Here is a 23516-nt window from a genome sequence, read left to right as displayed (position 1 = left end):
TCTCTGCACTCCCTCTATGGCAATAATGTCCTTCCTCAGATTTGGAGACCAAAACTGTACGCAATACTCCAGGTGTGGTCTCACCAAGACCCTGTACAACTGCAGTAGAACCTCCCTGCTCCTATACTCAAATCCTTTTGCTATGAAAGCTAACATACCATTCGCTTTCTTCACTGCCTGCTGTACCTGCATGCCCACTTTCAATGACTGGTGTACCATGACACGCAGGTCTCACTGCATCTCCCCTTTTCCTAGTCGGCCACCATTTAGATAATAGTCTGCTTTCCTGTTTTTGCCACCAAAATGGATAACCTCACATTTATCCACATTATACTGCATCTGCCAAACATTTGTCCACTCACCCAGCCTATCCAAGTCACCTTGCAGTCTCCTAGCATCCTCCTCACAGCTAACACTGCCCCCCAGCTTAGTGTCATCCGCAAACTTGGAGATATTGCCTTCAATTCCCTCATCCAGATCATTAATATATATTGTAAATAGCTGGGGTCCCAGCACTGAGCCTTGCGGTACCCCACTAGTCACTGCCTGCCATTGTGAAAAGGACCCGTTTACTCCTACTCTTTAAAATATAACATGGTCTTCAATAAATACCTAAAGGAATGCAGTCATGAGAACATGGACCTCACTTGCATTGGAGGGACTGAAGCCAACAGCAGAGATAAATTTAAATGCGTGATAATTTCTCGGTTCTAACCTTCCCCCCAGTCTAGTGTCAGCAAAAACACTGACTCAAGCACTCGAATCAACTAAATTTTATTCTACCAAAAGCACGTCACAGATCACACACTGTACCTATCCCATCGCGGGTTTGATCCCTGCGTCTATCTGTTCAAGCCCTCTAGGCCTCGCACAGACAGAGGCACTCCAGAAGGGTACGTGGTCCTGAACGCTATTCCAGAAGATCGGTCCTGAGCCTCGTGACCAGGGACTTTTATCTGCCCCACGAACTTGAAGGCCGAACCACACGGGGGTTGTCTCTTAATCACCCAATTAAAAATATCGATTAACCCCATACATAACAGGTATTTCCCTAACCCAATGATACAACAATTCAATGCATTGTATTCACAATAGACTTCAAGATGAAGTCAACTTGGAAACATTTACCCTGATGAACAGAACTCTCAAACAAGGCTCAACACCCCATCCAATCAACACTTAGCAGAGTCAGACTCTCCAACATTATTTACAAGCTATCTACAAGGTATTTGTCTGGTTTGCAGCCATCCAATCCATTCTATGCATTTAGTACCAGATTGACAGGATTTGCAAGGCTTCCCATTCTTTGCTTGCAAATTGTATCTAAGTTCCAGACTTCCTGGCATCGCTAGCAGCCTGTCCCAGAGAGCAATTCCAATTTAAACACATCTCCCAGCAAACCCTGAAACTGAACCCCATTTTGAAGTCCTGGCTGGTCCAATTTAGCCAGGATTAACAGTGGGGCAAACACATTAGGGCTCATGGAATTTGGGGTATTGTTACCGGGTGTGGTGAATGGATAGGAGGATTGATGACTGGATAGGATGGGCCAAATGGTCTGTCTATGGTGTAGAATGGGATGTAATTCTATAGTGAAACAAGGTGGACAAAACAAACAGAGCAAATTCCCTCAAGGTGACCACCCACTGCTGATGGGAACCGGATATAGATGATCAATCTGATGTGTGCGCCATGTTCTAGATTTCAATGTTAATCCCCATGGTCATGGCTGATCTAGCCCAGGACTGAACTCCTCCTCTTTGCCTTATTCCCGTCGATTACAATTCCCCGATTTTTCAAAATGTATCTTCCTCTGGTTTAAAATACGTCTAACATGTAAAACCTCTCAGAGTGTCTTGGCTGGAGACTCCCAGATATTCACTGGCCTCTGCCCATTCGTGGTCCTTGGGATCAGATATAGGATCACCTGTCATTGTTCTAAAAGCTACAGAATACAAACACCTCTCTACATTCCGGCCAGACAGTCCTGAGATCCCATAGATTCAGCGGGAGGACAATTAGTTTCTGAACAACAACAGCTGGAACAGAGGGAACATTTACTCAGCTCCGAATTACTGGTGAATGCAGCATTTATTTCTGAAATGTCACCCACCATTTTGTGACTGCACTTTCACTTCACCAAACTGTAGTGTAACCCCTCACCTTCAGAAACACCAAACTGTCTTTTTGATCCATCTGTTGCAGCAACTTTAAGAGTTCCTCCTGAATGGATTTTAAATTCTCTTGAATCTTTCCAAGATTTTTCCCCATTGTATTTAGAATCTTCTTCTCTTCCTCCCGGATATCTGCCAGTGCACGCTGCTCTTTCTCAGTGAGAATCTGGTGCAGTTCAGCATACTGGGATGTGATCTTGGACTGATGGTTGTGTGATTGTTCCTGTGAAATAAAAGGTGAAGAACAATATATAATGTCACTGATTCAATAGTTTGTCTAAGGTAGACAAATATGCTGTAAGAACTCAGCGGATGAGGCAGCATCTATTGAGAGAAGGAATAGGCAACGTTTTGTCGTGAGGTCGTGAAACATTTCTGAAATGTCGTGAGGGTAATGTGAAACCCATCAATCCTCTACCCCCAATACAATTCCCTGCTGCCTATTCCTTTTAACATGACCATTAATTCCCATTTATCCATCCACCACCCACTTTCCCAGGGATTATAACAGTCACCGATTGACCATTGAACCAGCGTGTGTTGGGGACGTGGAAGGAATCCGACACGGTCACAAAGAGAAGGCGTGAATCACACGGGCAGCAACCGAGGTCAGGATCGAACCCGCTCACCAGAATTAGGCGACAGCAGCACTACTTCTGCCATGCGCTGCCCTATTATTACACGCATCACAGGGATCAAATCTACACAAGATCAGGAAATCGAAACTGGAAAGCCTCACCAGAACTCCAGAAATCTTCTGTTTCTGTTGCTGCTCCATTTGCTGGATCCCTGATTGCTTTTCTGCAAGAGACTGGATGGAAGATTTCACCTGATCCTGGCATTGTGTTTGAAAATCAGAGAATAAAAGTGTTAGATTATAAAGAAGGAATTAAACAACAATAGACACAAAATGCTGGAGTAACACAGCAGGGCAGGCAGCATCTCTGGACAGAAGGAATGGGTGACGTTTCGGGACGAGACCTTTCTTCTGACTGACATTCCTTCTCTCCAGAGATGCTGCAAGTCCCGCTGAGTTACTCGGGCATTTTGTGCCTATCTTTGGTTTAAACCAGCATCTGCAGTTTCTTCGTACACACGGGAATTAAACAATGATGCGATCAAAATCAGTTTGCTTTTACCTTGTAGGTTTCAACAGCTTCTTTAACCGGCATGAAGCGGTGATCTCTGTGATCCCGCCCAGCTGCACAAATCACACAGATCAGCTTCTTGTCAGTTTCACAAAACAGCTTCAGTTCTTCCTGATGTTCCTCGCACTGAAGTTTACTTTCCTTCTCTGTCCGATTCAGGCTCAGTGTTCGAGCTTTCTCAGACAGTCTCGCCAAGGCCCAACTAACCCTGAGGGTGCGGTCTGTAAACTGCTCTCTACATTCCGGGCAGGAGTTTCTCCCCTCCCTGTCCCAACTCTGTGTGATGCATGAGCGGCAGAAGTTGTGCCCACACTCCAATGACACCGGATCGGTGAAGAAATCCAGGCAGATGGGACAAACTATCTCCTCGGTTAAACTCTCAACCTGGTCTTTCGAAGCCATTTTAACTCCTCCTCTTCCTGGGTTCTCCCGCTCTCTACCACAGGGAGGGGTCAGTTACACATTAAACTGTCCTGAATATAGACGAAAGCGGAGAGTAGCGCTTGGGACAATATAAGGCAGGATAAAAAGTTGGAAAAAGCTGCAGAGTAGATTCACGAAGCTGGTGCCAGGATTTGAGGGCCAGAGCGAAAGGGAGAGGTTGGGCTGGGAAGGATTTATTAATTGGAGCGCCGGAGGCTGAAGTGCATGGGATCAAGAGGTGAATGGATAGGGTGAATGCACAGTCTTTTACCCGGAGTAGTGGAGTCGAGAACTAGAGGACACAGGTTTGTGGTGAGAGGTGCAAGATTTAATCGGAACCTGGGGTACGATATTTTCACCCAGCGGGTCGTGGCGAAATGGAACAAGCTGACAGAGGAGGTAAGTGAGGCTGGACAACAACTTGTCGACGGGCTTTAGGACCCGGGGGAGCCCGGAGCTGTGGAACAATCAATGAAAGGGGCGGGGCACGGCTGAGGGGAGGCGGAGCTCAGCCCCGTCAATCACAGCCCTGACCAGAAAGGCGATGTCATTTGTAATCAGCTTCGGGTAAATTTCATTCCCTTAAACTAAATACATCCGTGTTTCCTATCGTGAATTGTTCATTGTATTTGGCTGCACAATAATATTCGTTCTATAGCAAACACTGTTATTTTATTGTCATGTGCAAACTTGAATTCAACTCAATGATTCAATTATACTCTATTGTCACATATATCAAGGGACGGTGAAATTCTTTGTTTTTGCATGTAATCCGATGAAATACAGACCTCATCCAGGCAGTACAGAGAGAGGCGCCAAACCGGCACGTCTTTGGGAGACCCGGGAGGAAAACCATGCAGACACAGGGAGAACATGCAAACCCCACATAGACAGCACCCGGTGTCAGAATCGAACGGGTCTCTGGGTGGACCAGTTGCACCAATGTGTAGGTTAATTGGCGTCTATAAAATGTCCTTTACGTGGATAGAACTAGTGTTCGAGGTTCGCTATTCGGTATAGATGGGCCGAAGAGCCTGTTTCCATGTTGTATCTCTAAACTAACCTAATCTAAAAGACTTTGTGGGGAAGGATTGAAATCTAAGACACTGATGTGCTGTCTCCAACATGACTGCCTTCAAATAAATGTACAGTATTGCTCAAAAAGGCCACTCTGGGACTTAGTAAGCGATTGATTTGACACTGAGAATGCAAAGAAAGACATATAATTGTACTAATTGAACAAAGAGGACACCCTTTGGCCCACAATGTCAAAACCCATATGATGCCTACTTAACTTTTATTTAACAGGGAACATAAAAACTGACTGCAAAAGTTTTTATAGATATGTGAAAAGAAAGAGATTAGTTAAAACAAATGTAGGTCCCTTGCAGTCAGAAACAGGTGAGTTGATCATGGGGAACAAGGATATGGCGGACCAATTGAATAACTACTTTGGTTCCGTCTTCACTAAGGAAGACATAAATAATCTGCCGGAAATAGCAAGGGACCGCGGGTCAAAGGAGTTGGAGGAATTGAGTGAAATCCAGGTTAGCCGGGAAGTGGTGTTGGGTAAATTGAATGGATTAAAGGCCGATAAATCCCCAGGGCCAGATAGGCTGCATCCCAGAGTACTTAAGGAAGTAGCTCCAGAAATAGTGGATGCATTAGTAATAATCTTTCAAAACTCTTTAGATTCTGGAGTAGTTCCTGAGGATTGGCGGGTAGCAAACGTAACCCCACTTTTTAAGAAGGGAGGGAGAGAGAAAACGGGGAATTACAGACCAGTTAGTCTAACATCGGTAGTGGGGAAACTACTAGAGTCAGTTATTAAAGATGGGATAGCAGCACATTTGGAAAGTGGTGAAATCATTGGACAAAGTCAGCATGGATTTACAAAAGGTAAATCATGTCTGACGAATCTTATAGAATTCTTCGAGGATGTAACTAGTAGCGTGGATAGGGGAGAACCAGTGGATGTGGTGTATCTGGACTTCCAGAAGGCTTTCAACAAGGTCCCACATAAGAGATTAGTATACAAACTTAAAGCATACGGCATTGGGGGTTCAGTATTGATGTGGATAGAGAACTGGCTGGCAAACAGGAAGCAAAGAGTAGGAGTAAACGGGTCCTTTTCACAATGGCAGGCAGTGACTAGTGGGGTACCGCAAGGCTCAGTGCTGGGACCCAGCTATTTACAATATATATTAATGATCTGGATGAGGGAATTGAAGGCAATATCTCCAAGTTTGCGGATGACACTAAGCTGGGGGGCAGTGTTAGCTGTGAGGAGGATGCTAGGAGACTGCAAGGTGACTTGGATAGGCTGGGTGAGTGGGCAAATGTTTGGCAGATGCAGTATAATGTGGATAAATGTGAGGTTATCCATTTTGGTGGCAAAAACAGGAAAGCAGACTATTATCTAAATGGTGGCCGACTAGGAAAAGGGGAGATGCAGCGAGACCTGGGTGTCATGGTACACCAGTCATTGAAAGTAGGCATGCAGGTGCAGCAGGCAGTGAAGAAAGCGAATAGTATGTTAGCTTTCATAGCAAAAGGATTTGAGTATAGGAGCAGGGAGGTTCTACTGCAGTTGTACAGGGTCTTGGTGAGACCACACCTGGAGTATTGCGTACAGTTTTGGTCTCCAAATCTGAGGAAGGACATTAATGCCCTAGAGGGAGTGCAGAGAAGGCTCACCAGACTGATTCCTGGGATGTCAGGACTGTCTTATGAAGAAAGACTGGATAGACTTGGTTTATACTCTCTAGAATTTAGGAGATTGAGAGGGGATCTTATAGAAACTTTAAAAATTATTAAGGGGTTAGACAGGCTAGATGCAGGAAGATTGCTCCCGATGTTGGGGATGTCCAGGACAAGGGGTCACAGCTTAAGGATAAGGGGGAAATCCTTTAAAACCGAGATGAGAAGAACTTTTTTCACACAGAGAGTGGTGAATCTCTGGAACTCTCTGCCACAGAGGGTAGTCGAGGCCAGTTCATTGGCTATATTTAAGAGGGTGTTAGATGTGGCCCTTGTGGCTAAGGGGATCAGAGGGTATGGAGAGAAGGCAGGTACGGGATACTGAGTTGGATGATCAGCCATGATCATGTTGAATGGCGGTGCAGGCTCGAAGGGCCGAATGGCCTACTCCTGCACCTAATTTCTATGTTTCTAACTTAAGATAGATACAAAATGCTGGAGTAACTCAGCAGGTCTGGCAGCATCCCTTTAGAAAAAAGACTGGTGATGTTTTGGGTTGGGTCTGAAGAAGTGTCCCCACCCAAAATGCCGCCCATCCTTTTTCTCCAGAGATGCTGCCTGGCCCGCTGAGTTACTCCAGCACTTTGTGTCTATCTTCTGTACCTCTTGCCAGATGGGTTGGGAGAGAAGAGGGAGTGATCGGGGTGAGACCCATCCTTGATAATGCTGGTGGCCTTGAGTGAAGTGTCGATGGAAGGGAGGTTGGTTTGCGTGGTGGTCTGGGCAGCGGCCACAATTCTCTGCAGTTTATTGTGTACTTGGATGGAGCTGTTCCCAAACCAGGCTGTGATGCATCGCGATTCAATGCCTTGTGTGTCGCATGTGTATAAATTAAATCTGCAGCAATAAGACCAATACTGTCTGCAATAACACCTGCTTCTCTGTTTTACAGGTGAGGAAGCTGTTTCCTGCCCAGACTGACTTGGCCAAGAGGTTGCTTCTCATCTTCCTCTCCGTGGTCATCCTGCAAGTGTACTTCGCTACTGAGGAAGAGCCCGGCCGTTCCTCAACAGAGATGGACAGTCCCAGCGACCTGCCTTGGTGCGGCGCCGCACTCATCCCTACTGCGTCGGACAGAGCGGAGACACACTGCATCCTCCATCTCGTGACAAGAAGCCAATGGAAGCCTCCCAACCGCCCAGCGATGTCCCACCAGAGATTAAAGTTCACAGGTTATAGGAGTAGAATTAAACCATTCGCCCCATCGGGTCTACTCCGCCATTCAATCTGCCCCCTTCACATCCCATTTTCCTGCCTTCTCCCCAAAACCCTTGACATCCGTTCTAATCAAGAATTTGTCTATCTCTGTCTTAAAAATATCCACTGACTTGGTCCCCACAGCCCTCTGTGGCAATGTGTTCCACAGATTCACCACCCTCTGACTAAAGATGTTCCTCCTCACCTTCTTTCTAAAAGAGCACCCTCTAATTCTGAGGCTGTGACCTCTGGTCCTAGACTCTCCTACCAGTGGAAACATCCTCTCCACATCCACTCTATCTAAGCCTTTCATTATTCTGTATCTATCAATGAGGTGTCCCCTCAACCTTCTAAACTCCAGCGAGTTGAGGCCCAGGGCTGTCAAGCGCTCATCAAATGCTAACCCACTCATTCCTGGAATCATTCTTGTAAACATCCACTGGACCCTCTCCGGAGCCAGTACATCCTTCCTCAGATATGTGGTCCAAATGTGCTCACAATACTCCAAATGTGGCCTGACCAGCGCCATATACAGCCTCAGCATTACATCTCGGTTTTTGTATGCCAGTCCTCTTGATATAAATACTAGCATTGAATTTGTCTTCCCGGTTGGGTGGGTGGACTAGACCACATGTCACATGTACCGAAGTACAGTGAAAAGCTTTTGTCACATACTAACCAGTCAGTGAAAAGACAACACATGATTCTAATTGAGGCATTTATAGATACGCGCTGAGGGAATAATGTTTAGGGCAAGGTAGAGCCAGTAGAGTCTGATCGAGGATAGTCCGAGGGTAACCAATGAGGTAGATAGTAGTTCAGGGCTGCTTTCTAGTTGTGGTAGGATGATTCCACCCTCCTTAATGAGGTTCCCATTTCCCATGCTCTCCAAACCTGGAGGGATCCCATTTCCTTCATCCCTTCCTCATTTTCAGCCTTTCACAAGATCGAATTTTAAAGCGTGTTCATCACATCCAATAGTACTTTAGTGTAATTTTGTTTAGAGATACAGCACGGAAAGTTACGCCTGTGCTATTTTTAGCAGGCGAGAGAGACATTGGAATGCAGACACACAGCTCCATGTAAATTGCACCAGGGATGGGCAGGGTGTTGACGAAGGCGTTTGGCTCATTTGCTGGGTCTGTGAGTGTACGAAGTACAGGATTTGATACAACTGTACAAGCCACTAGTTTAATTCAGTTTAGAGAAATAGCACGGAAACAGGCTCTTCAGCCCACCGAGTCGGCGCCAACCAGCGATCCCCGCACATTAACACTATCCTACACACACACTGGGGGCCGTTTACAAATGTACCAAAGACAATTAGCTTACAAACCTGTACATCTTTGGAATGTGGGAGGAAACTGAAGACCTCGGAGAAAACTCACGCAGGCCACGGGGAGAATGTACAAACTTGGCACAGATAAGCACCCGTAGTCAGGATCGAACCCGGGTCTCTGGCGCTGTGAGGCAGCAACTCTACCGCTGCGCCACCGTGGTTCAAATCAAAGCCATTTAATAGTGACTGTGAGGCAGCGGTTCCACCTGCTGCACTAATGTGTTGCCTTACAGCTAAATATTCAAAAATCCTGAACATATGACCAGGAGTTGGCCATTTGACCTCATAAAACTCAGGCAACACACGAACGGTTAATGAAACACTTCAGGCCCCTGTTCCAGCTTCCCCACAAATCCTTTCATCCGTTTATTCCAAAGCAATATATCTACCCGAACAAAAAAGATACAAAGTGCTGGAGTAACTCAGCGGGTCAGGCAGCATCTGTGGAGAACATGGATAGGTGACGTTTCACAGAGTGCTGGAGTAACTCAGCGGGTCAGGCAGCGTCTGTGGAGAACATGGCTAGGTGACGTTTCACAGAGTGCTGGAGTAACTCAGCGGGTCAGGCAGCATCTGTGGAGAACTTGGATCGGTGACGTTTTGGGTCGGGATCCTCCTTCAAACCTACTAAAAACCCGTGCGGACCAACTGGCGGGAGTTTTTACGGACATTTTCAACCTCTCACTTCTGAGGTCTGAGGTCCCCACCTGCTTTAAAAGGGCATCAATTATACCGGTGCCCAAGAAGAGTAAGGTGACGTGCCTCAATGACTATCGATCAGTGGCACTAACGCCGGTGGTGATGAAGTGCTTTGAGAGGTTGATCATGGAGCAAATCAACTCCTACATCGACAAAAACCTGAACCCACTGCAGTTCGCGTACCGCCACAACAGATCAACGGTGGATGCGATCTCGCTGGCCCTCCACTCCGCACTGGACCACTTGGACAACAAAAACTCATATGTCAGGCTGTTATTCATTGATTACAGCTCGGCATTTAACACAATCATCCCCTCCAAACTGGTTACCAAACTCGCAAAACTGGGTCTCTGCGCATCCCTCTGCAACTGGATCCTCGACTTCCTCGTCCACAGACCACAGTCTGTTCGTATTGGTGGAAATGTGTCAGCCTCAATAACAATCAGCACGGGAGCACCTCAAGGCTGCGTGCTCAGCCCCCTGCTGTACTCACTCTATACCTATGACTGCGTAGCAAACCACAGTGCGAACTCCATCATCAAGTTCGCTGACGACACCACTATTGTGGGGCGTATCACTGATGGGGATGAGTCAGAGTACAGAAGAGAGATCGAGCAACTGTCCATATGGTGCCAGCGCAATAACCTGGCACTCAACACCAGCAAATCCAAGGAACTGATTGTGGACTTTGGAAGGAGTAGGAGGGGGACCCACAGCCCCATTTATATCAACGGGTCAATGGTTGAAAGGGTCAAGAACTTCAAATTCCTGTGCGTGCACATCTCTGAAGATCTTTCCTGGTCCGAGAACACTAACGCAATTATCAAAAAAGCTCATCAGCGCCACTACTTCCTGAGAAGATTACGGAGAGTCGGATTGTCAAGGAAGACTCTCTCTAACTTCTACAGGTGCACAGTCGAGAGCATGCTGACTGGTTGCATCGTGGCTTGGTTCGGCAATTTGAGCGCCCTGGAGAGGAAAAGACTACAAAAAGTAGTAAACACTGCCCAGTCCATCATCGGCTCTGACCTTTCTTCCATCGAGGGGATTTATCGCAGTCGCTGCCTCAAAAAGGCTGGCAGTATCATCAAAGACCCACACCATCCTGGCCACACACTCATCTCCCAGCTACCTTCAGGTAGAAGGTACAGGAGCCTGAAGACTGCAACAACCAGGTTCAAGAATAGCTACTTCCCCTCAGCCATCAGGCTATTAAACCTGGCTCGGACAAAACTCTGATTATTAGCAACCACTTTCTGTTATTTGCACTACCAGTTTATTTATTCATGTGTGTATATATTTATATCATGGTATATGGACACATTTATCTGTTTTGTAGTAAATGCCTACTATTTTCTGTGTGCTTAAGCAAAGGAAGAATTTCATTGTCCTATACAGGGACACATGACAATAAACTCACTTGAACTTGAACTTTCTGTGTTTACAACTGCTAATTGGATCAGTTGACTTCATTACTGGGGCCATGCTGAATTCATTGATCAGTTGTAAGTTTAGTAATGTTTCTATTATTTAATTATATTTATTTATAGCTCTTATTTAATCTGTGTAACCTTATGCTTGTAAGGTGTTATGAATACTAACTTGCGCAGGGAGATGTAGACTGCGTACTAACTTCACCAGAGAGGTGAAGGATATAAATGTGTTGTTGCAACAGGGATTGTGAATAGATTGTTACGTGTACAGATGTTTGATGAACAGTGTAGGAAGGAACTGCAGATGCTGGTTTACACCAAAGATAGACACAAAATGCTGGAGTAACTCACCAGGTCCGGCAGCATCTCCAGATAGAAGGAAAGGGTGACTTTGGGTCGAGACCCTTCTTCAGATAGATTCTGTTCACTGCAATAAAATAATGTCATCAATGTTGTCAAGTGTGTGTGTGTCTCTGTGTTTTTCTGCATCGTTGTGTGTCTGTGCGCGCGCGCTCTGTGGAAATGATGAATACATACATCCAGTTCCTCTTGCAGAACCATCTTCATCAAGAGCAAGGTGGACATCAAGAATGACGGGTATTGGCGGGCGGGGGGGGGGGGGGGGGGGGGGGGGATCATGTTGCCAGGTGCGGCAGCAGGAGGTAGACAGGACTGTTCGGTACTGTGTCGGAACCAGACATGTGGCGACATGTTTAGGACCCGGGGGAGCCCAGAGCTCAGGACCCGCCCACCCGCGGCTGCTGCTGAATCCGCGGGAAGGGAGCTTGTTTTAATCTTAATATTTTCACAAAAGTAATTTCTGTTCCGTTGCCGGACGCGGTTAACGCGTTAAAATGAACGGATCGACAGACAGACAGCTCTGATTTCAGTTGCTGTTTATTTCACTCTTCCCACATTTACATTTTTTTTACACACCCGGAGCGGAACCGGAGCAGATTCTCAGCCACTCGTTTGGATCCTGAGTCCAGAAGAAAGGATAAAGTTTCTCCGTGAATTTATTCCCAGTGAAGGTGTGGAGATGAGACTTGGTGTCCGCGTCGTAAAATGAAACTGTCCCGGACTCGTAACTGAGATAAACTCCCACCCTCCCGGGGATGGGACGGGCGGGGAGACGGGATTGAGGGGAGGTGAATGCATGAAACTTGTCATTACACCGCCTGATGCTCCAGACTCCAGTCTCCGGGGTCAGTGTGACCCCTCTCTTCCTCTCCACAGATTCTGCGGCGACTCCCAGACTCCAGAACCGACTCCCCGCCACCTCCACCTCCCAGTAATGTCTCCCCGATGTGAATCCCTCCGATCCCAGCACATACAGACTGACTGTAAACCTCTTCCCGGTGTCAGGGAGACTCCTCCGGGTCTCGGTCCGTCTCACCGTCTTCCGATCCTCAGACACCTCGAGCAGCGCATGCGCTGTTTCCACATCCAGGGTGACGGAGACTGGGGGGGGAGAAGCAGAGAATCAGAGAGTCCCCTGGGGTCGGGGGGAGACTCGGGCAGCGCGGCCCCGGGACCGGGGGAGAAGCCACTCGGCCTCAGGCACAGGCGGGCGGACAACTGAAACCTTGACCGGGATTTCACCCCAACCACATCGGGTGGACAACAGACATCTTTCCAGGAGTCTTAATACAGGGAAGGAGAGAGGAATTTCGTGAGATGGGGGAGCATGGACGGAGAGGACGAGTGCGGAGAGTGGGGAGGATTGCGAGATTGCAGTGGGGATGGAGAAATGAAGCGGGCTATTCATATATGGAGGCAGATCGGAGCAAGAGGATATTGAGGTGAGTGGTAGTTTGAGGTTGTTAAAGAGGAGATAGAGGTGTGGGGTGGAGTCGCCATGATCTTAATGAATGGGGGGAGACCTGAGGGGCAAGAGCGGTGCTCCTGTTAATTTGAGTGGAGGGTGAGAGAGAGGGAGGGGTGGCTTGGACCATGGAAAGAAGCAGAGGTTGAATGATCGGGTGTTGGACAGAATGGGTGGAGACTTGTGGTTGCGGCGTCGCTGAAAACAGTGCCATGGAAGATGCAACAGTGACAGGCAGGGTGGTGAAGAATGTGTTTGTCGCTCATGCTTTCATAGGTCAGGATATTAAATACAGCGTTTCACACAATACGGTTATTAGAAAACTAGAGAGGGTGCAAAAGGATTTACAATCATTTCATCAGGTCTGGGTTAGAAGGAGACGTTGGACAGGCAGCGACATTTGTCTTTGGAGCCCATCCGGCTGTTTTTATAGATGTGTATGAGATCTATATAAGGTGCACAGATAGGGTGAATAGCCAAGTATTTCACTCAAGGTAGGATAGTCTAAACCCAGAGTGCATCAGTTTATGGTGAGAGTGGAAACAGTAAAAAGGAGCATCTTTTTCAGTCAATGCGTAGTGTATGTATGGAACGAACTGACAGAGGAAGTGGTCAAGGCAGCGACAATGACGACATTTTAAAGACAGTTGGTTAGAGACATGAATAAGAAAGACTTGGAAGAATATGTGTCAGACTCAGGCAAGCTTGGTTGGGCAACTTGGTTGGCATAGTCATGTTGAGTTAAAGGGCCTGTTTCTGTGCGACATCTCTCTCTGATTCTGTGATGCTTTTCTGCAGCTGTGTTTGGTGAAATAACAAATCTTCAATTTCCCTTCAGTCCAAAATACCATTAATGTTTGCATCTATACATTAACTTAAAGATGTCAGAAACAAGAACAATGGAATGGGTATAAGCTATACCTTGCTTGATGCCATCAGGTGTTTCTGCCAATTTGTACAAAAAAGGATTATCAAATTTTTCAATCAGCAAGTTATCATCTACCACCGACAGTGGTTTGGCTTCATCACGAACCCTGCAAATATTTAACAGCGGGATATCATCTGAAATATATTCAGCAAAACCTTACAATGCTTCAGTCAAGACAATGCCCTACCTTTGCTTGCGACCAGCTTCCTCCTGAAATAAATAAAACAAAAATCTTAATTGACTGAGGGACCAAATTTCTACAATCCTCTGATAATTCCCATTTCCCAACTCTTATTGCCGCTGCCATGCAGACAGAAAGCGGATATTGCCGCAGAGATATAGAACGATGGAGGAAAGCACAAGGAATGTTCATGAGAATGACGTCATAACTGAGAGGATGGAACTCCATGCAAAGATCGACACAAAAAGCTGGAGTAACTCAGCGGGACAGGCAGCATCTCTGGAGAGAAGGAATGGGTGACGTTTCGGGTCAGGACCCTTCTTCAGACTTCGGGTCTCAACCTGAAACGTCACCCATTCCTTCTCTCCAGAGATGCTGCCTGGCCCGCTGAGTTGCTCCAGCTTTTTGTGTCTATCTTTGGTTTAAACCAGCATCTGCAGTTCCCTCTTGCACAGAACTCAATGCAAAGACTGGGAAGGTCATGGGATTTTATCTGGAGAACATGTCAGGAATGATGAGATAGAATTTAAAATTATCAGTGGATTTTAATGGGTGGGGGTGAAATAATATCTCTACTTGTGGGGAGACCAAAAATCAAAGCTGGAATGTAACATGGTATTCAACAAGTACTGAAAAGAATGCAGTGTTGGGAACATGGACCTCACTTGTATTGGAGGAACTGAAGCCAACAGCTGAGATAAATTTAAGGGCAAGCGGGATAAACACGTGACGTCCTGGAATTTGGGGTATTGTTATCGGTGTGGAGAGTAGATAGGAGGGATGATGAGTGGAGCAGAAAACTTGACTGGATAGGATGGGCCAAATGGTCTGTCTATGATGTAGAATGGGATGTCATTCTATGGTGAAACAAGATGGACAAAACAAACAGAGCAAATTCCCCCAAGGTGACCACCCACTGCTGATGGGAACCGGATATAGATGATCAATCTGATGTGTACGCCACATTCTAGATTTCAATGTTAATCCCCACAATGTGGTCATGGCTGATCTAGCCCAGGACTCAACTCCTCCTCTTTGCCCCATTCCCTTCAATTACAATCCCCCGAATTTTCAAAAATGTATCTTCCTCTGGTTTAAATACGTCTCACAGGTTAAACCTCTCAGTCTCTTAGTTGGAGAATCCCAGAGATTTACTGCCCTCTGTCCATTCGTGGTCCTTGGGATCAGATATAGGATCACCTGTCGTTGTTCTGAACGCTACAGAATACAAACACCTCTCTACATTCCGGCCAGGTATTCTTGAGATCGCATAGATTAAACGGGAGGCCAATTAGTTTGAGAACAACAAAAGCTGGAACTGATGAAACATTTACTCAGTTCTCAATTACTGGTAAATGCAGCATTTATTTCTGAAATGTCACCCACCATTTTGTGATTGTGCACTTTCACTTCACCAAACTGTAGTGTAACCGCTCACCTTCAGAAACACCACACTGTCTTTTTGATCCATCTGTTGCTGCAACTTTAAGAGTTCCTCCTGAATGGATTTTAAATTCTCTTGAATCTTTCCAAGATTTGTCTCCATTGGATTTAGAATCTTCTTCTCTTCCTCCTGGATACCTGCCAGTGTGCGCTGCTCTTTCTCAGTGAGAATCTGGTGCAGTTCAGCAAACTGGGATGTGATCTTGGACTGAAGGTTGTGTGACTGTTCCTGTGAAATAAAAGATGAAGATCAATATATAATATCACTGGTTGTGTTTCCGCACGACTTTAACGGTGACATTTGGCCTGTGCATTTGTAATTGCTTTGGCAATTCAAGTTTGTCTAAGGTTGACAAAAATGCTGGAGGAACTCAGCGGGTGAGGCAGCATCTATTAAGAGAAGGAATAGGCGAGGTTTCGGCTCGAGACCCTTCTTCAGACTTCAGAAATGTCGTGAGGGTAATGTTATAGGGGGGTTTCACGGCAGTCGGGTCACGACCCGTGACCCATACTGTTGCTACGCTACGCCAAGTGGAGTACACGCGATGAACTGCAGGTAGGCACTTGCCATTGTTTCCAGCGTAGCGGGCCCATTAAAAACCCGCTGAAATTGTCAATTTTTGCGCTGTAAATAATTATGGAAATCGGGATAAGCGTGAGAGACATTTAACCTACTTCACAATCCCAAAAGTGAGGAGAAATGACGTTAGATAGAAGCGAGAGCTGAAGGGACAACAATAGCCAGGGTGCTTGGCGAACATTGGCCGTTTGCTCACTGCATTTCATCAACTAAGGCATTATTTGTGTTTTTTCTTGATTCCTTTGGCACCTAAAAAGTTTCAGAAGTGATAAATCTGGCTGTAAAATTTTAAAATAGCCCATGTTTCTCTAATGGGTTTTTACATACACAAAGAAAACGCCTCTGAAGCAAAATTTACAGCCAGATTTATCACTTCTGAGACTTTTTAGATAACAAAGGAATCAAGAAAAAACACAAGTAATGCCTTACTGTTCATGAAATGCAGTGAGCAAACGCGATAATTCCCAATATTTTCAATTTCGATATCTGCATGGCCAATGTTCGCCAAGCACTTTAGCTGTTGTTCTCCCTTCTGCTCTCGCTTCTCCTTACCTTCATTTCGCTTCACGTTTGGAATTCTGAAGTTGGGTACATGTCTCTCACACTTACCCCAACTTCCACTTTTTTACTGCGCAAACATTCAACATTTTGGCGGGTTTTATCAGGTAGGAAAGTACGCGTTTCTTGCATTAATAACATATACCGGAACTTACGGATGTCCTCCAGATGGATTGAGCGGCTCCGTGCGTCAAGCCCTATGACCCAGTGACCTTACGTGCAACCCCCCCCCCTTATAACCCATCAATCCTCTACCCCAATACAATTCCCTGCTGCCTATTCCTTTTCACGTGCCCATTAATACCCATTAGCCGTCCACCACCCACTTTCCCAGGAATTATAAGTCACCGATTGACCGTTGAACCAGCGTGTATTGGGGACGTGGATGGAATCCGACACGGTCACAGTGAGAAGGCGTGAACCACACGGGCAGCACCCGAGGTCAGGATCGAACCCGCTCACCAGAACTAGGAGACAGCAGCCAGGGCCGGCCTTATGCCGATTTGACCGATTGCTCCCAATTGGGCCCCGCGCCTAATGGGGGCACCGCACTAATGTTCCGTATTTCGTACGGAAATACGAATTCTCTTTGTTAAATAAAGATTTTTTTTTAAATTCGCCATCCGGATTTTTTTTAAACGAACATGTATAACAACCGCTGCACGGCCATCAGACACAAACGATGTGTTAACTCGTACTGTTAGCACTTCTTAACATGAAGTAGTTAACAAGTTGTTATACAAAGTCATCAATCTGCATCCATCCACATTTCCTCAGTAAATGTTATTGTGTTTTGAATGAGTATTAATGACGCCATGTTCCTTTGAATAAAATTCACGCGGCGTCAATAATACTTGTTTAAAACACAATTACATTTACTGAGGAATGTAGATTGATGACACATTGAGAATTTCTTTAAACTCACCATCATGAGTGAGGGCCCCGGACCGCGAAAAGGGGCTTCTTCTTGGTGTGCAGGTTAGTCATTCACCTACCGACCCACGTTGTGTCTCTCTGTCTTTTGCTCTCTTTCTCCCTCCCTCTCTCTCGCGCTCTCTCTCCCGCTCCCCATCTCGTTTCCCTCTAGCTCTCCCACTCCCTCTCTATCACCCTGTCGCCTCAGCATTCCTGGAATCATCACGTTTAGCGGTAGACAAAAATGCTGGAGAAACACAGCGGGTGAGGCAGCCGCCATGCCCGCTGAGTTCCTCCAGCACTCTGTGTTTTTTGTTTGGCTCTGAAGTTGAAGGTGGCTCAGCGGGACGGGCATGGGCTCTGGGGAGAGGGTTGCGTTTCTGGTCGAGACCCTTCTTCAGACAATCACAAGTACTCTCACCGACGAGAGTTCAATTCAGTCAGAAGAAGGGTCTTCTCTCCAGAGTCGCTGCGCTGCCTGGCCTGCTGAGTTACTCCAGCTTTATGTCTATCTTCAATTTCAGAGGAATACAATTTCTCACGGGTGGCTTATAACGTCTCTAAACCCCTCTGGGACCCTCTGAATACCTCTAAACCCCCTCAATTACCCCCTATTTCCCTCTATAACACTTCTGAACACTTCTAAACCCATCTGAAGCCCTCTAAACCGTTTAAACCCCTCTAAACTAGGAGGCTACAAGGTGACTTGGATAGGCTGGGTGAGTGGGCAAATGCATGGCAGATGCAGTATAATGTGGATAAATGTGAGATTACCCACTTTAGTGGCAAACGCAGGAAAGTAGACTATTATCTGAATGGTGGCCGATTAGGAAAAGGGGAGATGCAACGAGACCTGGGTGTCATGGTACACCAGTCATTGAAAGTAGGCACGCAGATGCAGCAGGCCGTGAAGAAAGCATTCATAGCAAAAGGATTTGAGTATAGGAGCAGGGAGGTTCTACTGCAGTTGTACAGGGTCTTGGTGAGACCACACCTGGAGTATTGCGTACAGTTTTGGGCTCCTAATCTGAGGAAGGACATTCTTGCCATAGAGGGAGTACAGAGAAGGTTCACCAGACTGATTCCTGGGATGTCAGGACATTCATATGAAGAAAGACTGGATAGACTCGGCTTGTACTCGATAAAATTTAGAAGATTGAGGGGGGATCTTATAGTTTGCTAGATATGAACTGTTTTGGGAGAGAAAAATGCTCACGGCAGACCAAACGTGTTAAACAGAAATTGGTCAGATATTGAGCTTTACACAGTGAGAAATCATGTGAAATAATCACAGAATTCATTTTTAAATGAATGTACCTGCATGTTATACTGTTTAGTTTGGAGATACAACCAGATTGTCCACTGAGTTCGCACCGACCAGCGATTTTTGTTTTCCTATTTGATAATTTTATTTGGCAGCCAATCAAACGATGTCTCTAAGGGGGTTGCATCCAATCACCAACCAGCTTGCCTTAACATTCCCGTCCAATCAACAAATAGGTCTCCTCCCGTCCAATCAGCCGCTGTCTCCAAGGGCATTGTGTCCAATCACAAATTGCAGTTTAATGGTAATGAGCTGCTACGGTATAGGTTGGAAGCCAGCGGAGATACTGACAGTCAAACGGGAGGGAGCAGGAGAGATTCACACAGTGTAGAATCCATAGCACCTAATGAACAATTTCATAATATAAACTAAATAACTGGGCTGACACACCTTGGCTGGGAATCTGTGGTTCACCAAAATTGTTCCCAATTGGGCCCCGCACCCCCTAAGGCCGGCCCTGACAGCAGCACTACTTGTGTCACTGCGCTGCCCTATTATCACACACGTCACAGGGATCAAATCCACACAAGATCAGGAAATCGAAACTTAAAAGCCTCACCAGAACTCCAGAAATCTTCTGTTTCTGTTGCTGCTCCATTCGCTGGATCTCTGATTCCTTTTTTGTAAGAGACTGGATGGAAGATTTCGTCTGATCCTGGGATTTTGATTGAAAATCAGAGAATAAAAGTGTTAGATTATAAAGATGGAATTAAACAATGATGCGATCAAAATCGGTTTGCTTTTACCTTGCAAGTTTCAACAGCTTCTTTAACCGGCATGAAGCTGTGAGACCTGTGTTCCCGCCCAGCTGCACAAATCACACAGATCAGCTTCTTGTCAGTTTCACAAAACAGCTTCAATTCTTCCTGATGTTCCTCGCACTGAAGTTTACTTTCCTTCACTGTCCGATTCAGGCTCAGTGTTCGAGCTTTCTCAGACAGTCTCGCCAAGGCCCGACTAACCCTGAGGGTGCGGTCTGTAAACTCCTCTCTACATTCCGGGCAGGAGTTTCTCCCCTCCCTGTCCCAACTCTGTGTGATGCATGAGCGGCAGAAGTTGTGCCCACACTCCAATGACACCGGATCGGTGAAGAAATCCAGGCAGATGGGACAAACTGCCTCCTCGGTTAAACTCTCGACCTGGTCTTTCGCAGCCATTTTAACATTTGATTTTAACCATCCACTTCCTGGTTTAAAACGCATTCCCATTCGCTGAAACTGCTGACACTGCGCACGCAGCCGTCTCGGGGAATGAATGTGATTCGGCTGCAAGTGTTCTGTGTGAAGATGCAGAAACAAGGAACTGCAGATGCTGCTTAACAACAAAAAGGCACAGTGCTGGATTAACTCAGCGGGTCAAGTAGCCCCTCTGGAGAACATGGACAGGTGATGTTTCGGGTCTGGACCCTTCTTCAGACTGAATATATGGGCGGTGGGTGGGAGATGGAAGAACGATGGAAGGAAGGGGGCAGGACAAAGCCTGGGTGGTAATAGGTTAACACAGTTGAGGGGGGAGAGGGGCGAGTTGATCGGCAGACGGTTGTACAAAATCCAGAGATGAAAGACAGAAAGTGTGTGACAAATGATCGAGGACTTGCGAATTGTGTCCTGATCTTCAAACACTCTTCTCCTCAGGCGGCCAAAGGTTGTGCAGGTGCACTGGAGGCGCTGGTGAATTTCACCATCAATGTCTGCCTTCCCCTGGGAAGCGGTGAGTAGCGCTTGGGACAATATAAGGCAGGATAAAAAGTTGGATAAAAATGCACAGATTCACGAAGATGGTGCCAGGATTTGAGGGACAGAGCGAAAGGGAGAGGTTGGGCATGGAAGGATTTATTAAGTGGAGTGCAGGAGGCTGAAGTGCATGGGATCAAGATGTGAATGGATAGGGTGAATGCAGTCTTTTACCCGGAGTAGTGGAGTCGAGAACTAGAGGACACAGGTTTGTGGTGAGAGGTGCAAGATTTAATCGCAACCTGAGGAACAATATTTTTCCACACAGAAGGTCGTGGGGAAATGGAACAAGCTGCCAGAGGTGAGTGAGGCTGGACAACAACTTGTCGACGGGACCAGAGGGAGCCCGGAGCTGTGGAACAATCAATGAAAGGGGCGGGGCACGGGTGAGGGGCGGAGCTCAGCCCCGTCAATCACAGCCCTGACCAGAAAGCCGATGTCATTTGTTATCAGCTTCGGGTAAATTTCATTCCTTTAAACTAAATACATCCGTGTTTCCTATCGTGAATTGTTCATTATATTAGGCTGCACAATGATACTCGTTCTATAGCAAACACTGTTATTTTATTTAACACTCACGTGCAAACTTGAATTCAACTCAATGATTCAATTATACTCTATTGTCACATGAATCAAGGGACGGTGAAATTCTTTGTTTTTGCATGTAATCCGATGAAATACAGACCTCACCCAGGCAGTACAGAGAGAGGCGCCAAACCGGCACGTCTTTGTGAGACCCCGGAGGAAAACCATGCAGACACGGAGAACGTGCAAACGCCACATAAACAGCACCCGGTGTCAGAATCGAACGGGTCTCTGGGTGGACCAGTTGCACCAATGTGTAGGTTAATTGGCGTCTATAAATTGTCCTTTACGTCGATAGTTCGGGGATCGCTGGTCGGAAAAGACACGACGGGCCGAAGAGCCTGTTTCCATGTTGTATCTCTAAACTAACCTAATCTAAAAGGTTTTGTGAGGAAAGATTTAAATCTAAGACACTGATGTGCTGTCTCCAACATGACTGCCTTCAAATAAATGTACAGTATTGTTCAAAAAGGCCACTCTGGGACTTGGTAAGCGATTGATTTGACACTGAGAATGCAAAGAAAAACATATCATTGTACTCATTGAACAAAGAGGACGCCCTTTGGCCCACAATATCAAAACCCATATGATGCTTACTTGACTTAAGATAGATACAAAATGTTGGAGTAACTCAGCGGGTCAGGCAGCATCCCTGGGGAAAAAGGATTGGTAATGTTTCGGGTCGGGTCTGAAGAAGTGTCCCCACCCAAATTGCCACCCATCCTTTTTCTCCAGAGATGGTGCCTGGCCCGCTGAGTTACTCCAGCACTTTGTATCTATCTTCTGTACCGCTTGCCAGATGGGAGAGGGGAGAAGAGGGAGTGATTGGGGTGAGACCCATCCTTGATAATGCTGGTGGCCTTGAGTGAAGTGTCGATGGAAGGGAGGTTGGTTTGCGTGGTGGTCTGGGCTGCGGCCACAACTCTCTGCGGTTTATTGTGTACTTGGATGGAGCTGTTCCCAAACCAGGCTGTGATGCATCGCGATAAAATGCCTTGTGTGTCGAATCTGTAGAGGTTAAATCTGCAGCAATGAAGACCAATACTATCTGCAATAACATCTGCTTCTCTCTGTTTTACAGGTGAGGAAGCTGTTTCCTGCCCAGACTGACTTGGCCAAGAGGTTGCTTCTCATCTTCCTCTCCGTGGTCATCCTGCAAGTGTACTTCGCTACTGAGGAAGAGCCCGGCCATTCCTCAACAGAGATGGACAGCCCCAGCTTCCTGATGTCTGGATGAATATCTTACTGGTTTACTTTGACTATAAAGAAACTATTAATTAAGAGTTATCTTTTGAAGATAAATCTTGTCTCGCGGAGAGCTCCCATGTGTAAACCACACCATCTCCCTACCCTATGTTTTCTCCTAGTGGCTAGAGGGAGCAGTCCCTTGAACTACATAATAATCCGCCACTATATCAAGTCGAAAGGTACCTTACAGAAAAGAGGTGGTAGAATCCGTCCCTAGGAAGAGGGGCAGAAGTTAGGCTGGATCTCTGGTGACAGGTTCGGCCAGAAGAATTAGTTCCAGAAGAGGAACTGAAGACCGGTTCCAGAAGAGGAACTGAAGACAATAGATCTCAGCCCGAGACTGGCTTAGAGATTTGTCGACAGCCACACGACTTATCTGGAGATGGACGACTTTACCACGGAATCGTGAGTAGAACAACTATTATACTATGCTGAATTCAGAAGCTGGGACGCTTTAATTCGAATGGCTTCTGAAGAGTCTGGAGAAGTTTAAGTTCGGCTAAAGTTTGAAAAGAAACCAAGTAGCTTGTTTGCCACTTCAGCTTGGATAAATCCAGGTGCTTGTCCTTGTGTTGACCTCAAGATAGGACACATTATGTGTGAACTGAAGTCACTTCTAAACTTCGAAAATATTTTGGATGTTGTCTGAAAGTCCAGTTTGTTATAGTTTCTTATCCGATGTTTTTAGAACATTCAACCAATGTTCATCAATAAGACTGAAGCCAACTGAAGAAGTCCCTGTTTGTCTGGAATCCAGATTTGACAATCTGCCAAGACCATGGAGCAAGATGGATCAGGTGAGTCAGAGGAGCCACAAGGTGGCGATAAAAGTCCAAGCTATGAGAAGAGACAAGTTCAATTCACCGAAAAAGTCAGTTGCATTTCAGAAAGAAACACAGAAGGAGAGAAACAAGTTACGGAGGAAGGTGCTGAATCTGTTTGATGGCCAGAAGGAACTAATGGAATCAGATGAGAACGTGAACAAAGTGGAATGTAATCTGAGCCAAATATTCAGCTTCTGTT

At 46.2% G+C, this 23516-nt stretch overlaps 1 long non-coding RNA gene across 1 annotated transcript; it reads right to left on the bottom strand.

Annotated features, from left to right (window-relative positions):
- Positions 1-2351: 2351 nt before the first annotated feature.
- On the bottom strand, positions 2352-3364 carry LOC116990235. The gene is made up of 3 exons (XR_004416486.1): positions 3314-3364; positions 2914-3009; positions 2352-2397 (listed from the first exon to the last, which is right to left on the bottom strand). It is a non-coding gene; the product is annotated as an uncharacterized LOC116990235 (long non-coding RNA).
- Positions 3365-23516: the final 20152 nt, after the last annotated feature.

This window comes from Amblyraja radiata, chromosome 30 (genome assembly GCF_010909765.2).
Source record: "Amblyraja radiata isolate CabotCenter1 chromosome 30, sAmbRad1.1.pri, whole genome shotgun sequence".
Classification (NCBI taxonomy): domain Eukaryota; kingdom Metazoa; phylum Chordata; class Chondrichthyes; order Rajiformes; family Rajidae; genus Amblyraja; species Amblyraja radiata.
The sequence above is the reverse complement of the archived record's forward strand: the minus strand, read 5'-3'. Positions and strand labels throughout refer to the sequence as shown.